The 15,636-nt window shown below is 29.8% G+C and overlaps 1 protein-coding gene across 5 annotated transcripts in view; it reads left to right on the top strand.

The window, feature by feature from the left end:
* The window catches only part of LOC142325476 (uncharacterized), a 388,745-nt gene that overhangs the window by 237,879 nt on the left and 135,230 nt on the right, over positions 1–15,636 (top strand). For all 5 annotated transcript variants that reach the window (XM_075367290.1, XM_075367291.1, XM_075367289.1 and 2 more), the window contains one exon: positions 10,159–10,233. The gene's annotated coding sequence lies outside the window, so the exon portion shown is untranslated. The remainder of the gene's footprint in view (positions 1–10,158; positions 10,234–15,636) is intronic.

Genomic DNA, 15,636 nt, shown 5'->3' with positions numbered 1-15,636 from the left:
TTGTTCAACATTAAAGTTTATGTAATATGTTTTATTTAATATTAATTAATACATATGTATTATAACAAAAAGGAGTATTTATATTTTTTTTTTAAAATACATATAATTTTTTTGCAAATGAATCATTAAAATTAATAAAAAGAATTATGCTCGAAAAATACATTTTTTTAATATTTCATACTGTCGTCGGCTTTAGAGTATCAAAATCAGTCTTCTGTGTTATTTCTTATAATTATGCTATTATCATCATCAGATGTCATATAAAATCTAAGTAGCTCTAGTGATGTGTATTATGCCATAAGTTATTGCATAGAAATCTCGTTATTTCCCGAACAGAATAATAAACACTTTATGAAATAATCAACTTGTAGAAATTAATACGGTAGAATTAACTTTTTTTTTTTGTCTTCAGTCATCTGACTGGTTTGATGCAACTCTCCAAGATTCCCTATCTAGTGCTAGTCATTTCATTTCGGTATACCCCCTACATCCTACATCCCTAACAATTTGTTTTACATATTCCAAACGTTTCCTGCTTGCACAATTTTTTCCTTCTACCTATCCCTCCAATATTAACGCGACTATTCTAGGATGCCTTAATATGTAGCCTATAAGTCTGTCTTCTTTTAACTATATTTTTCCAAATGCTTCTTTCTTCATCGATTTGACGCAACACCTCTTCATTTGTCTCTTTATCTACCCGTCTGTTTTTTAACATTGTCCTGTAGAACCACATTTCAAAAGCTTCTAATCTTTTCTTCTCAGGTACTCCGATAGTCCAAGTTTCACTTCCATATAAAGGTATGCTCCAACCGTAGACTTTCAAAAATGTTTTCCTGACGTTTATATTAATTTTTGATGTAAATAAATTGTATTTCTACTGAAGGCTCGTCTCGCCTATGTTATTCGGCATTTTATATCGCTCCTGCTTCGTCCATGTTTAAATTCTACTTCCCAAATAACAAAATTCTTCTACCTCCATAATCTTTTCTCTTACTATTTTTACATTCAGTGGTCGATCTTCGTTATTTCTACTATAGTTCACTACTTTTGTTTTGTTTATTTTCATGCGGTAGTTCTTGCGTAGGACTTCATCCATGCCGTTCATTGTTCCTTCTAAATCTTTTTTACTCTCAGCTAGAAATTACTATATCATCAGCAAATCGTAGCATCTTTATCTTTTTACCATGTACTGTTCTCCGGATCTAAATTGTTCTTTAACATCATTAACTGCTAGTTCTATACAAAGATTAAAAAGTAACGGGATTAGGGAACATCCTTGTCGGATCCCCTTTCTTATGTTCTTCAATTATTACTGTTGCTGTTTGGTTCCTGAAAAATGTTAGCAATCGTTCTTCTTCTTGTCTCTGTGTCTTCTTGTCTCTGTGTTTGAACCTTAATTTGTTTTTTTAAATGCTGAACATTTTACTCCCTTTAACTTAACAAATGCCTTTAGAATAAACATAACTTCCTAATATTTTGACGGTCATTCATCGAAGTTAGATTCATATTCGAAGAGATTTAAAAATTAAATTGATACTGTATTGAAAAATGGATTTCTAATAAAAATAAAAAATAAGATAAAAAAATAATTCAAAATAGTTTATATAAGATACTTAATTTTGTAAATGGTATATTTTTCGTTATACAACGAAATAAACTAAAACCTTTGTTACATCATTTAATTTTTATTAAAAATGTAATTTATGATGTAACATTATTTATTTAAATGTAAAAATCTGTAGTATACAGTACAGATAATTAATGTAAATGTATGAGGTTAATCTTAACGTACATCCACCCAGTTTAGTGAATATACATAAAGCATCTTATTATTCACAGTTTTTCATTATTTTTATTTAGAGTAAATTGCAATTTGCAGCTCGTTAAACTTCACATCTAAATAATATTAACCAAGTAAAAATTACCAAAATACCCAAGACAATAAATTTTTTTCAAAGAATTTAGATGTAAAATTTGAAAGTTCAATACTGACTGTTAGTATGATATTTATTATCATACTACCCACTTTGCAATATACCTCCACATTACTTTTATCTTCTCTTTCATCAACGACATGGTTCGTATCATATTTATCCTCATTCATCCTAATTTTTGTTTTCTTTTTGTAACAGGTTCATCCATCATTCTTATGTTTCTAATCTTTTTGTTTAGAGAACTACACACAAGGTCCGTTGCCTTGTAAATTGTTTTTGTTCATTTCCAATTAGCTTCCTATTTTTTCGTCTTCCTCTTCAAAATTAACCTAAATATTTCTCTATTTTTTCTCTTCCCATTTCATTCAGTACGTTATCCATTTTTTATAAATCTAACGTCTTGCCTAACAGAGGGAGAAGAATTTCGTTACAATCAATCCCTAATTCCTCAGTATTGTGGTTACCGCTTCCAAATAAACTCTGATTTTACCTTTCCTTTCCTTTGTTTTCTTCCTTGTTCTGCTTCGCAATTCATGTCCGTGCTCTATTGTTTTTTTTTTATAAAAAAAAGTAGTTCGTGTATATATTATTTTTTCTTTCTCTTCGAAATTCACCTCTTTAAGTTTTATTGTCACCTTTTTTGTTAAGAGTTTCATTCTATCACCACTTCTCTTATTACTTCTTTCATTCGCAATTCCCTCTGAGTTCAATTGTGTATTTCTTTCTTAAATGTTTTCGTTCAACTGATCTTACCTTCCCATTCTTAATTCTTTCGCTGGATAATTCAGCGGTTCATCCAATTCTCATATTTCATTTTACTTGCCTAGAAATTTACTCCTCTCCGAACTTATTTTTCTAGTTAGCGATTAGCCACTCACGTTCAAATTTTTTTTTTTTTCTTTTTTATGTACATGCTGGCAATCTTATGTTTCTTTCCAAACTGGAATTTTATTTTCATTTTTCATCAAATCTTTTGCGGTTTCACTACAACCTTTTTCTCCTCTATTTTCTTTTTGTTATAACATTCACCCCCAATGTACATCCTCTCCTCTCGTCTTGCTTCTTCGTTTATTTAAACTTATATTCTATCATCCACCGCTTTTCGATCCGTTACAAACCTCCAGTGTCTTCTTCTCTTTTTAGAAAATTTCGTATATCTCCGACTTTCTTCAAATCTTGATTTATGCTTTTCAGTTTTTTCTTTCCTTGTAATTTCTCTTTTACGATTTCGTTTCTAAATAATTTTTAATGTGTTCTATTTTTTCCGCTTTACTAATCACTCTTAAAAACTCCGTTACTCTTTTATCAACAAAATCGTTCATTATTACTTTTCTTCCACTTATTTCTTTTTTTTTTTTTTGAAAAAATTGTTCCTTTCTTTAGCAAATTCCATCTTCTTAAATTATAACTTTAATTTTTATCTAACTTCTTCAACTTCTCACTTTACCTCATTTTTATTATTTTTCCCCCATCAGTTCGCCAATCATTCCTAAGTTACTTTTGCCCTTTCTTCACGCCGTCTTCATTCCTGTTCTTTCATTCTCCTCTCCCTCCTAAAAAAACTTCGTAAAGTAATGTATTTTACTCTTCTTTCTTGTATTCTTTCATATTCCCCTAAAAAGTCCTAGAAGAAACAAAAGTTCTTTTGTTTCTTCTATTTTTCAGTGATTTCATCCATCTTTTGTTATTTTTTCCGTACACTTTGCTCCGAGATCATCTTCCTCAAATGCTCATCCCCAGAATTCTTTCTTCTTCCGTTGGGTTTCCCATCTCTACTCTTCTGTTCTTCCATTTATTTCTGTTATCTTATAAAAATAACATGCTTTTCGAAGTTCTAAGTGATTTAATGGGATTTGGAAACCACAGGTTCTAATTTGCAAGGGCCATTACAGATTATGTGATTATTTTAAAGATTAAATGAAATATAATATAACTATAAATATAATTATAACTAATTACATTTCTTATAATGAAAAGATGGAAGTCAGATTTTCAAAAACCGTTTATATTTTGTGTCAGAAGGTCTGCAAAGGTATTTTCATGATATTGTGATAGAAATTTGGTATTAATCCAAAATAATTGACTATCAAGAACATAGTATGTAGATACAAAAACGTCAATAAAAATGAGATTTAAATTTTCAAATGACTTTGATGTAATTGAAGAAGTATTAGAAGAAGATCCGATTAGCACTTTATTGTTTAATTTATATATAAGTAATATTGAATTTTTCTTTTAGAAAACTATTCTTTTAGAATTAAAATATTACCGTATTATATTAGTTTGTTGTATTTTACTATACGCTAATGATTTTGTAACTTTTGGAAATTCTTACGCAGATATCGTTAAAAATATTGGGTTTGCTTAAAAAGTATTCGGACGATAACATTATAATTTTTATAAATTAAATATCAAGAAAACGGAAATAATTAAATTTCTTAACGGTAGGCCCAAAAATAATTAAATATTATGATGGATGTAGTTGTTTCGTATTTATTGTTGTAGTAGTTGTTTCGTTGTTTATGATGATCTGGGTTATTTATTATCTCCTTTTATTATCTGTGTGTTTATTTTTCTGATTGTCATTTAAGATACATGCCGATCTCTTACTAACAAAATTAATTTAGCAAGCGCTGTAGTTCTGGTTATATGTTTTAAATCTTGCATTAGATACTGGAGCTTTAAGGAAAAATTGATTGAGGCAATGATTTTAAGCAGACTGTTATAAGGTATTCAGGTTTGGGGATTAACTCTTAAAAGCGTCATTTTCAACTTTTCAAAAACACTTTGAATTTGATAATTATAGTGGAAACGGAGTCTGTGTATCAGTTGGCGTTTACTGAAAAAACTTACATTGAATTATTTAGTAAAATTATTAAAATTGAATGTCGCAAAATATTCTAATTCTTATTTTAGAAAATTACATAAATTGGCAGGGGTTAATAACGGGATTAAACAATTAGTTAATTTGTTGAAGAAGATAGAACATAATTTTATTGTCAGTTTTCTGGATAGTGAGAAATTACAAGCTATTCCTAATGATTTTGAAATGCTTTACTTTTATTTAAAAAATATACATTTAGAGAGTTTAATTTTATCGATCTTTAGTTTATATTATAGATAATTCAGTGATATAACTGATCCCCAAAGTCATTGTATTATCTGTAACTGCAATATTAACGGCTGTTTGAACCGCATTTAATTTTTATTTGTCTTCATTACGCGCCGTTTAGCGTATAGTTATTGACAAATGAATATTTGACAAGGTCTTCAAATAGGGCTAATGTGTTGTACCCTGGTACAATTAATGATATGAAAAGTTTGTTTTATTTCATTGAATTGAGGTTAACAAGAAAATAATTTCGGTTTTCAAAGACAGATAGTTTATGTTTGTTTTGATGGACGTCTGTCATTGTTACGATTTTTTTCTTTTGGTGTCAATTTTAACATACTTTGGAAGAAAATTTTACTTAATTTTACGTGCTCCTGTTAGTTTACGGTCAATTTTAAAATGGAGTGCAAAAACGAACATTTTTGACATATTTTACTTTTTTATTTTCGTAAAGGCAAGAAAGCTGCTGAGGCTTACAGAGAGATATTTAAAGTTTATGGTGTAACAGAACGCACGTGTTAAAATCGATTTAAAAAATTCTGTTCTAGAGATTTTTCACTCGAAGAAAGTATTGATCACATCATCATCCTTGCTACAATACGAACATTCAGAGGTAGGTCTTTTCCTTATAAAACACAGGTATTTCCCGAACCGTTCATGGCCTGTAAGCCACTGGGCCGTCCAGAAATCTCTCTCCATGTCTCCTGTGCACCCACTCTCGGATGTCAGGAATGAGCCTGTGCGTCCATCTACCACGGCTTGACAGGTCCCACATCTGCTGCCAGTTGCTTAGTAGCACTCCCCTTGCTTCCTCCTTAGAGCAGCCATCCACGATGTTCTTTCTTCCTTCTACTAGTAGAGATAGTGGCGGCCGCCACCACCATTACCGCGTCCAGGGAAACAGTACGGTACGCCACTCTCAAGGCTACTCGCTTCTGCAGCGCGTCCAGCTTCTTTCTGCATCTTCCGAAACACAGAGCTCTACACCAGACGGGGCCGCATATAGGACCATGGACCAGACCACTGAGGTAATCATTCTTCTCTTCGATGTCACCGGCCCGCCGATGTTGGCCATTATCGATGATGATTTGAACTTAACCAGTGAATTTCTTTACGAATAGATGGCATCCGTAGGTAATCGTGAATCACCTTTTTCTTCGAAAACCAAAACGCCTCCGATATGTTCCTTAGCACTTTTTTTGGAATTTTTGGATGATATCGATATTGCTATAGCTTGCCGTACCCAAAGTTGTATCCCGTAGGCTTGTATTGGCTTTAAAAATACTTTAACAGCTTGTTACTTAACGACAAAACGGACCTCCTTTCTAGTAACCAGTTCAATCGCCTAAACTTAATATTTAATTGTTTTCTCTTTTCTTTCTCTCTCTCGCGTAATTTTTTCTAAATGAATTCCTAGGTATCGTACGTTGTCTGAATGAGGGATACGAACTCCATCTAGGTAGACTAATGGGCAGGCTCCCTCCTCATTACAAACGTCACATGATTCGACTTTGCACTATTAAGATGTAGATTTCATTCACTGAGAAGGTCTACCTCTGATTGCAGTTTCTCCGACGTTACTGTTGTGTCAGTGTCAACCGTCTTAATCGCCGTACAATCAGCAAAGGAGGCAAGAGTTATATATAGTACGTTCTAGGAAGTTCATCACTGCTGTATGAACACAAAATCGGGCCCAAAACTGAACTTGTACCTATCAGAATTTTGATATCAAAAATGTTATAACTAATTTCTATATTCCATTTAAAAAATGTTAAATATTACCTTGACTTCCACTGTGACTAATTTAAATGAGTAATAAATGCATTCTACTTCATTCTAGTTGGAAAATAATAATATATTTTATACTCGTAAATCACGACCTTATAAGATATATTATAAATACTAAAATAAGTCACGTGATAATAAATACATGTAATTAAAGTTCACATTAATCAATTAATTGAAAAGAAAAATAAAAAAAAGATAAAGCTTTAAAAATTACTATAAAATAATTAATAATTCAGGAACCATATTTCTAGTTTTTATAAAAACTACTTTGAGCACATAATTACGTACACATTGAATAGACTACAGATAAATATTTTTTTTATTGTTTAAACATTTTTTTATTATTTTAAAATTCAGCATTAGAGTAATATTGTTTCCGTAAAAAAAATTGTTTAATTGTATTTGAAGTAAATTGGTGGGAAAAAATTAATAATAAAATTAATAGTTTTCAACTTAAATAGTTAGAAAATTTATTAAAATTGACAACGGAAGCATAATAACGTTCTTTCTCATAATCGGAAGTATTGTCTTCAATTATACGAAAACAGTTCCGTTGTCTTATATGGAAAAGTGTATATTATTATTATTTTTTAAGAATAAGTGAACATTATTTTTAGCAAAACTTGCACAATATTTTTTAAATCATTGATTCTTTTAGACGAATGAGGAAATTTTCAGTTCACAAGAAAAAATCCTTAATATTTTAATTAAGATAAAATTAAAAAAAAAAAAAAAGTAATTATTAAGATATAAACAGTTAATTAACCGGCCTCCGTGGCGCGAGTGGTAGCGTCTCGGTATTTCATCCGGAGGTCCCGGGTTCGAATCCCGGTCAGGCATAGCATTTTTACACCCGCTACAAATCATTCTTTTCATCCTCTGAAGCAATACCTAACGGGTGGTGATCCTGGAGGTTAAAAAAAGTTTATAAAATTAATATGTCCTCAGATGAAAAATTATAAAATAAAACTTTTCGATATTTTTAAATGTTGCATTGAAGTTAATCTTTTCAAAATTTTATTAAAATCCCCATCCATTTTTGAGTTATGGTTTATATTGAAAAAAACACACATAAAGACAGGAGTCGAAAGTAACGGCATTTTAGGTGAACCTTTAGTTATTTTTATTTTTATATTACGGATTCCAATCAAAGTTTTTCATGAATTTCCTTGACAGTCTATATAACATGTATGTGAAATTTAATTATCAGACAAATGTACATGGGATATATGTACGTATGCAAAACGAATTTTAAATTTTGTAGTTCAAACTGTAACAGAAAGATTACATTTTATAAAATAGTCAACTAAAATAATTGTAAATTTTCATTGTGTTTCTTTGAATACATTTTACAAGAAACTTTTTTTTGTGTGTTTTTCTCATTAAATTACATGTTTTTTTAATTTAGTATAATATTTTAAAAAATCTCACAAAGTGCATTTTCTTTTTATTTCATTCAGCATATTTATTAAACTAGATTAGATTTTTTCCAGAGTATTAGAATGTATATATTGAATTTCACAAACGCATGCTAACAACGTGCAATACCTAGGACTGCATCTGGATCGCAGAGCAAGACTCTTTTTTCACTGTGGAGTATTCATATCAGTGAAAAAAGTAAACAGTTAAACATTAAATTCAGAGAGATGTACTGGTTGCTAGGCAGGAGGTCTCAATTATCATTATCTAACAAGTAACTGCTGTACTCAACGATCCTGAAACCGATTTGGACCAATGGAATCCAACTATAGGGTACGACAAGCGACAATAACATCTAAATCGTACAGCGATTCCAAAGTAAACTATTGAGAAATATAACAGAAACGACGTGGTTGCCAACCGTTCTAGAGGAGATACGCCGATACAAGATACAAAATGAGACTGAAAAAACTTGTGAATTGGCTCGCGGTTAACCTCCTAGATAACAGCGAAGACGTTATGCCACTAAAGCGGCTACTTATATTAGATCTGTAAGTTCTCCGAGGTTTGAGGTGAATCGGTTACCCTAGGGTATTGTGCATCCTTAAAATTCTTCATTTCGTTTCACTATTTACATTTGTTGGTTCTTTGATTTGTTTCATTATTTCTTGTTTGATTATTTATCCCTTATATAATTGATAAGACCATTTTTGGTATTTTCTTTGGTTTTTATGTTCTAATGATTAGACTGATCAATGTTCTTTGGAGTCATCTTTGTATGTACTTATTTATGTTTATTATATATTTACGTATATTGACCTATGTATAAAATATGTATACATATTCAGTTCTTTGAGGGATTTCAATGGAAACCCCTCTTTGTATATCATTTTCTCTTTAATATTCACATTGTCTTACGGTTCCGGTAAATTGGAACAAATTTTAAATTTAATATTGCGGCAAAAAATCGAATTTAAGACAATATATGATAAAAAAAAATAGGCAATTTTAATGCAAACCTTTCTAAGCATGTAATTTTCATTTTTAATAACTAAATTGCCTTTATATTATGGGATCGATCACACTTAACACGTAAATAACTCCATTAATACGATGAGTCACGAGTCCTCTCAACTAACGTACGCTTTAGATAGTATAAGTATTTCATACATGAGTATCTCATCCCTGTCCGGCCTCCATGGCGTCTCGACCTTTCATCCGGAGGTCTCGGGTTTGAATCCCGGTCAGGAATGGCATTTTCATACCCGCTACAAATCATTCTTCTCTTCCTCTGATGCAATACCTAAACGGTGGTCCCGGAGGTTAAAAAAAAAGAAATATCTCATACAACCACCCAGTTGCAAAACTCATTGATACTGACTTAAAGATAATTTTATTGCAGTTAATTTCTTTATCTATTCATCTAGGTACTAACACAATATTGTAGATGCTAAAATATCTAATACCTAGCATTACGTAATCTAATAACTACGTAATATATCTAATGTATAATACCTACGTAATAGTATAACATCTGAAAATAAATATAATCTAAAAGTATCGTATTTTGCTAAATTTTGTTTAATGTTTTTTTTAATGATTTTCATAACAGGAGGCTTTTCAAATGGAATACTGACCTATAAAATCCAGTACAGAAGAATCTGAATAAGATATTATGACATAATAAAAGAAGCCTAACCCGGATTTGAACCTTGTACAGTCCGGATGAAAGAGCGCTACCCTTCTATCGATCTCATAACAGATAAATCAACATCGGAAAGAGAAGAATGAAAATATTATCTCTTTATTATTTTATCTGTTTATCTTTTAATATTTAAAATATTTCTTTTTTTTTAATTTTGGTTTTTTTCATATTTAAAAGTTTTCTGTTTCATGTTCCAGATCTGTGAAAATTTTTAAAGGCTTAGAATTGTAGACGAGACAGAGGACAAAGTTTAAGAAAATTTATGGAATTCGGTAAGATATTTTTAAATAAATAAATTTAAAAACAAAAATTTACTCAAAAATCGTTTACAGGAATTTTATCTTAACATTTTAATTTGAAATTAAACTTCGTTTCTATTGATTGTTAAATAATCAACATTAACAAACATTGAGGAATAGTATGTGAAAATAAATGAATAAATAAAAATAGCAAAAGCATTAATAATATAAAATATTAATTGGCAAGTATAGAAAATTTTGAAACACAATGAAACTAGTATTTCTACTGGAATAAATGTAAAACATAAAAATAAATGTATTTGATTTAGGTAATCCCAAAAGAGAATGTAAATTTAGACATTTATAATTTATAAAACATTTAAATCACCGAATCCTGAAATCCATATTGCCCACTATGACCTAACGCACTCATTTTATGTAAACTGAGTAAGATAAAAAATGTGTCTCAAGAAAGATAAATGTAATATATTAATATTAAACGACAAAGATACATCACCTTTCACCAATAACATTTAAAGAAAGGGATATACTCGATTCACTTTGAGAACTGTATTCTGCACTGGTGGCGTCGTACTTTAGGGAAGGGAATCAAAAACCTGATTACAAGATGTGCAAAGTATCTTAATAATGGTTGAAGTTATCTATAAAGTATTTTATGCTATGCTCTTCTGCATAATAATAAAATTATTCTGTTAAAATTAATGTGTATTTTTTAATAATTAAATGGTATTAATTTCCAAATACGCTTAGTTTAAAAAATAAATCTGTTTCTAGTCTTTTGTAAAGATTTTATTTTATATTCTACATTAAATTTTACACCAACGAAATAGCATTGACTTTTTCATAGATGCAAAAAATAAATAATAATTGTGAATTTGAATATCGTTAAATTTTGTTTTTGTTTAGATTATTTAAAATTGATTATATTTTGAACTCAGAAGCTCAAAGAAAAATTTATTTTCTTTTGCCTGAAATATTTTTTTATTTTTTATTGTTCTTAATTTATTTTATAGTTTTCTTAAATTTAGCTGCGTATAATGCTAATATAATTTAAATTTCCTTTTTACTTCCTTGTACGAATAAAGGAATTATTGTGATCTCTCCAAAAATTTCGGCTTTCAGATTTCAACGGAAATATCCATTTTAACAAACCCTGAATCCATTTTGACTAGTTTCGGCGTGACGTCTGAATGTACATATGTGCTTACATATATACGTATGTAACTCAAAAACGTTTAGCCGTAGGATGTTGAAAGTTTGAATTTAGGACTGCTGTAACATCTAGTTGTGCCTCTCCCCTTTTGATAGCAATCAACTTGACCAAAGATTTCCAAAAAATCCAAAGAATTTGGAATTTGGACTTTTCTTAACTGCAGTAATATGCCCTCATTGAGAACTTTTCAACGATATAAGAGTATCATAGGGGTACTTATTTTCATTGGTTCCACAGTTACAGCCAGATAAAATTTTAATTAATGAAATATTTTGATCTTACAAGGGGTAGGCACATCGGTTCGAATTCGACTTCATTTCCTTTTTTTAACTCTTTTTTAATTTAAATATATTGGTTTATTAATAATTATTAACCTCTGATTGTAAAAAAAATTGCAATAAGTAATTCAATAAAAAAAATAAATGAAATAAATTCAGAAGTTATTAGTAGAATAAAATTTTATGTACTTTTAAAAATGCGTATATTTAATTTAATAGGCGTACAAGGAAGTCATATGGTGTCCACATCAGATTTTTATTAATGATTTTTCAATGGATGGATATAACTACAGAGCTTGAATTTGTAGTTGTTTTTCTAATTAAAAATTTCATTAAATATTTAATTTATGAATCTGGTTTAATTAAGCCATCCTCATCTTTATATACATTCAAATTAAAATAATCAATTCATTGTAGTTGCTTCTATAATCCTTACACCACCTCTTTTGAAACTGATATTAATAAAGCGATCTAGTGGAATGTTGGATTAATAAAATCATGTTTATCGTTGATAATAAATTTCCATGCTATCTTCTATTGCTTGATACAATCAGGAATTGTCAGCAATTAGAAAAGTAATGATAAGAATTGTACAGTTTTAAGTATAAAAAAATACAATTAAGTTAAAAATTTAGTTTAAAGAAGATGTATTTATAAATGAGATACAATAATAATAATATTGGTAGTATTAAAATATTCTAGTACTAAAATTTATCAATGAAATTAATCACACAAGATTATTATTTAAAATAGTATACACTAAAATGTATTTTTCTCATTTCAGTACTTAAATTTATTTAAATTAATATTATCATATGCTTCATCCAATTTTCTCTTTCTTTTTTATTTTTGTAAATGTAAAAATTGTAATCGTTATTACTCTTTCGAATAGTTAGTTTCTTAAGGACTGCCGAATTAGATGTCCTTTAAAGAATCATTATTTTTATATTTATTCTTATTCATTTGTTTTATTATTATTATTTCTTTTGTTTTATTATTTTTTTTTGTTCTATTCTTATTTTTTCAAAGAAAAGTAAAGTAGGCAAATGGCAGAACTATCGAAAAAATAATTTGAAGTTTTATACATCGAAAACACTTCATAAATAGTTTATGAATTAATATTAAATGAGTAGTAAAGAATTTATTAGGTGAAGACCAGTATAGTTTCAAAAAATAATATGGTTAGAATAGAGTCCACTCTGTCCTTCAAATTACTCTTAAAAGACAGCTTGAAAAGAATAAGCAACCTGTATGGCATTTGTTTTTAAGAAAGCATTTGATATTGTAGAATGGAATAATATACCTAAAATTTTAAAAAATTAGGACGTAAATTTACAAAAAAAAGACTAATTTATAAAAGAATCAGGTAACAAATATTAGAACAGAAGATGAAAAGCGGCAACCTGTGATTCCGTTCCCGTTACTTTTAATACGTAAAAGAAACAACACAAAAATCGAAGTAAAAATTAAAAAATCCCTTTCAGCAGCCGGAAGGCGGAGGTAGTTTTCGCCAGTGCTAAGTAGAGGATAAAAAAGATTTCCACCTTAAAGTTAAAAAAAACTTCGAATTTACTCAATACGACAATGACAATTGGTTGCATGTGAAAAAAAGTTTCACATGTCTAGCATACGAGAAGCCCATCTTCTTACAATTCCAGCAACATTTTTGTCATACCTTGCCGTAAGGGTTGGTCATATCAAAACATATTTCAAACGTTTTAGGTAATGTTTAGAGGACTAACGACCACTTTAAACCGATTCGATACTGTGCCTATTAAAGGAGGTATAATTTTTTGTGTTCGAAATCTCATTTTTTTCACCCCCTGGGCCAATGGTTGGTGATATCAAAAAACTTTACTTAGATAAGTTTTAGGTCCTTAGTCAAATAATAGTAGAAACTTTAAACGAGTTCCATTTTTTACTGAATAATAAAGTTATAGCGATTTTTTTTTTTAAATCCCTCCCATTTCGATCCCCATGGCCCGATTTGCCCATTAACAAACTCGACCGAGATTTTGGGTCGTTATATTTTATGTACCAATTTGAAAGTGATTGGCCCAAAATTATGACAGTTATCGTGCCCACAAGAAGGTGAAATATATATATAAACTTTTGAACTGACGTTGGTTTTGGAGTCTGGAGATGTGAAACTCGAAGATATGTCGAAATTTTCCGGAAGTCGCATCATAGTACCCAGTGCAGTAGGTAGCTTCTTATGAAATATACCTAAAAATGTAGTAAATAATAACAGAGAAAACACAAAGAAGTTAATATTCTTTGTTGGTATTATTCTTTTGAATTCCGAATACGTGGATTTATTTCTAGGAGAATACTTCAGTTTAAAAATAAATGTGTAAAACAAAGGAAATGAAACAGGATAAAAAGTAGGATAATAAAGAATCCAACATTAACATAGATGAACACAATATATACCAGTTGTTGCACTATTTTTTTTATATACAATAAATTTACAAAGGATACATTAAGAATTTCAGCCATAAAAAGCAAACGGGCCCAACCACGAAGAGGTTTTACATTAAATATGTTCATTAGAATCAAACATAAATCTGATTATAAAGAAATCTGGAAATTTTGTGCTTTATGATAGAGAAATAGGAAAAATGAAAACGAAAAAGAATAGAAGGCCTTTGAAATGTGGAATTTTAGGCGGACATTAAAACCTAGGTCGATTGATAAAGTTCAAAATGTTAACTTAAGATGAACGGTAGAGTAAAGAAATTTATGACAATCTTGTAAAGAGAACTAGGTTGGAGGCCATGTATTAAGTAAGACTGACCGTCCTCTGTTGCTGGTGTTTTCTTACTGACGGTCATCTGGTTTTACTTTTTTTTGGTGTTACCTGGTAGTTTTATTTTTAATTAAACAGCTAAATATAAGAATTTTGTCGAGAAGAATGGGTGTCAAATTTGAATTATCTGTTTTGCGTTTTTGTACATTTGTATTTTTCATAATACTGAACAGCATTAGGATCTGATAGTTTTTTCCATATGTGCAAAATATCAAGAATATTTTGTGTGATTTGTAACTCGTATCTTTGAGGTTATTAGTAAATTTTGACTATGTTTTTATTGAAAACGTTTATGTGTTCAATGAATATTTATTTAAAACTGCGACCCTTTCCACAAATGTAGAACATTAAGCAATCATACCAGTTTAGTTTAAATATAACAGAAGTATTACGTTTGACCCACTGGGTTGGTCTAGTGGTAAATGCGTCTTCTTAAATCAGCTGATTTTGAAGTCAAGAGTTCCAACGTTCAAATCCTAATAAAGGCAGTTTTATATGAATTTGAATACTAGATCGCGTGGACACCGGTGTTCTTTGGTGGTTGGATTTCAATTAACCACACATCCCAGAAATGGTCGACCGGAGACTGTACAAGACTACACTTCACTTACACTCATAAATATCATCCCCTGAAGTAATACCTAACGGTGATTCCCGGAGGCTAAACAGGAATAAAAAGGAGTTTTACGTTTGCTTGGTGATTGTGTTCTGTGCCTAATTGTTTGCTTTTGTTGTTTTGAAGGTCACATTGTATTTTTGAACAGGATTATGTTAGTGAGGGGTTGCTAGATATTAATTTGGATGTGCTAGGTACTTTATAGTCTTGAATTCTTACATCTGGTCCTCAGGTGACAGGTTAATTTGGAGTGTTGGAAATAAGGATTCTGTCATTGTTTTTGATTTTCTATATATATTTTGAAAGTGTGTTTTAGATGGCTGGTTTTCGTGATATTGAGAACATCGCCGCATTGTTAGATTAAAAATGGAATTTTAATAAAAGAATCATTCAAATAATCAGCGCATTAGTACGGATATGTCAAAAGCCAACATTTTTAACTTGAATTTTTTACTTTACAATTCTTTAAAGATAGGGAATTAAAAAACTTAAAATGCAA

Source organism: Lycorma delicatula, chromosome 5 (assembly GCF_047948215.1).
Source record: "Lycorma delicatula isolate Av1 chromosome 5, ASM4794821v1, whole genome shotgun sequence".
NCBI classification, from domain to species: domain Eukaryota; kingdom Metazoa; phylum Arthropoda; class Insecta; order Hemiptera; family Fulgoridae; genus Lycorma; species Lycorma delicatula.
This window is presented reverse-complemented; position numbering and strand designations above follow the sequence as displayed.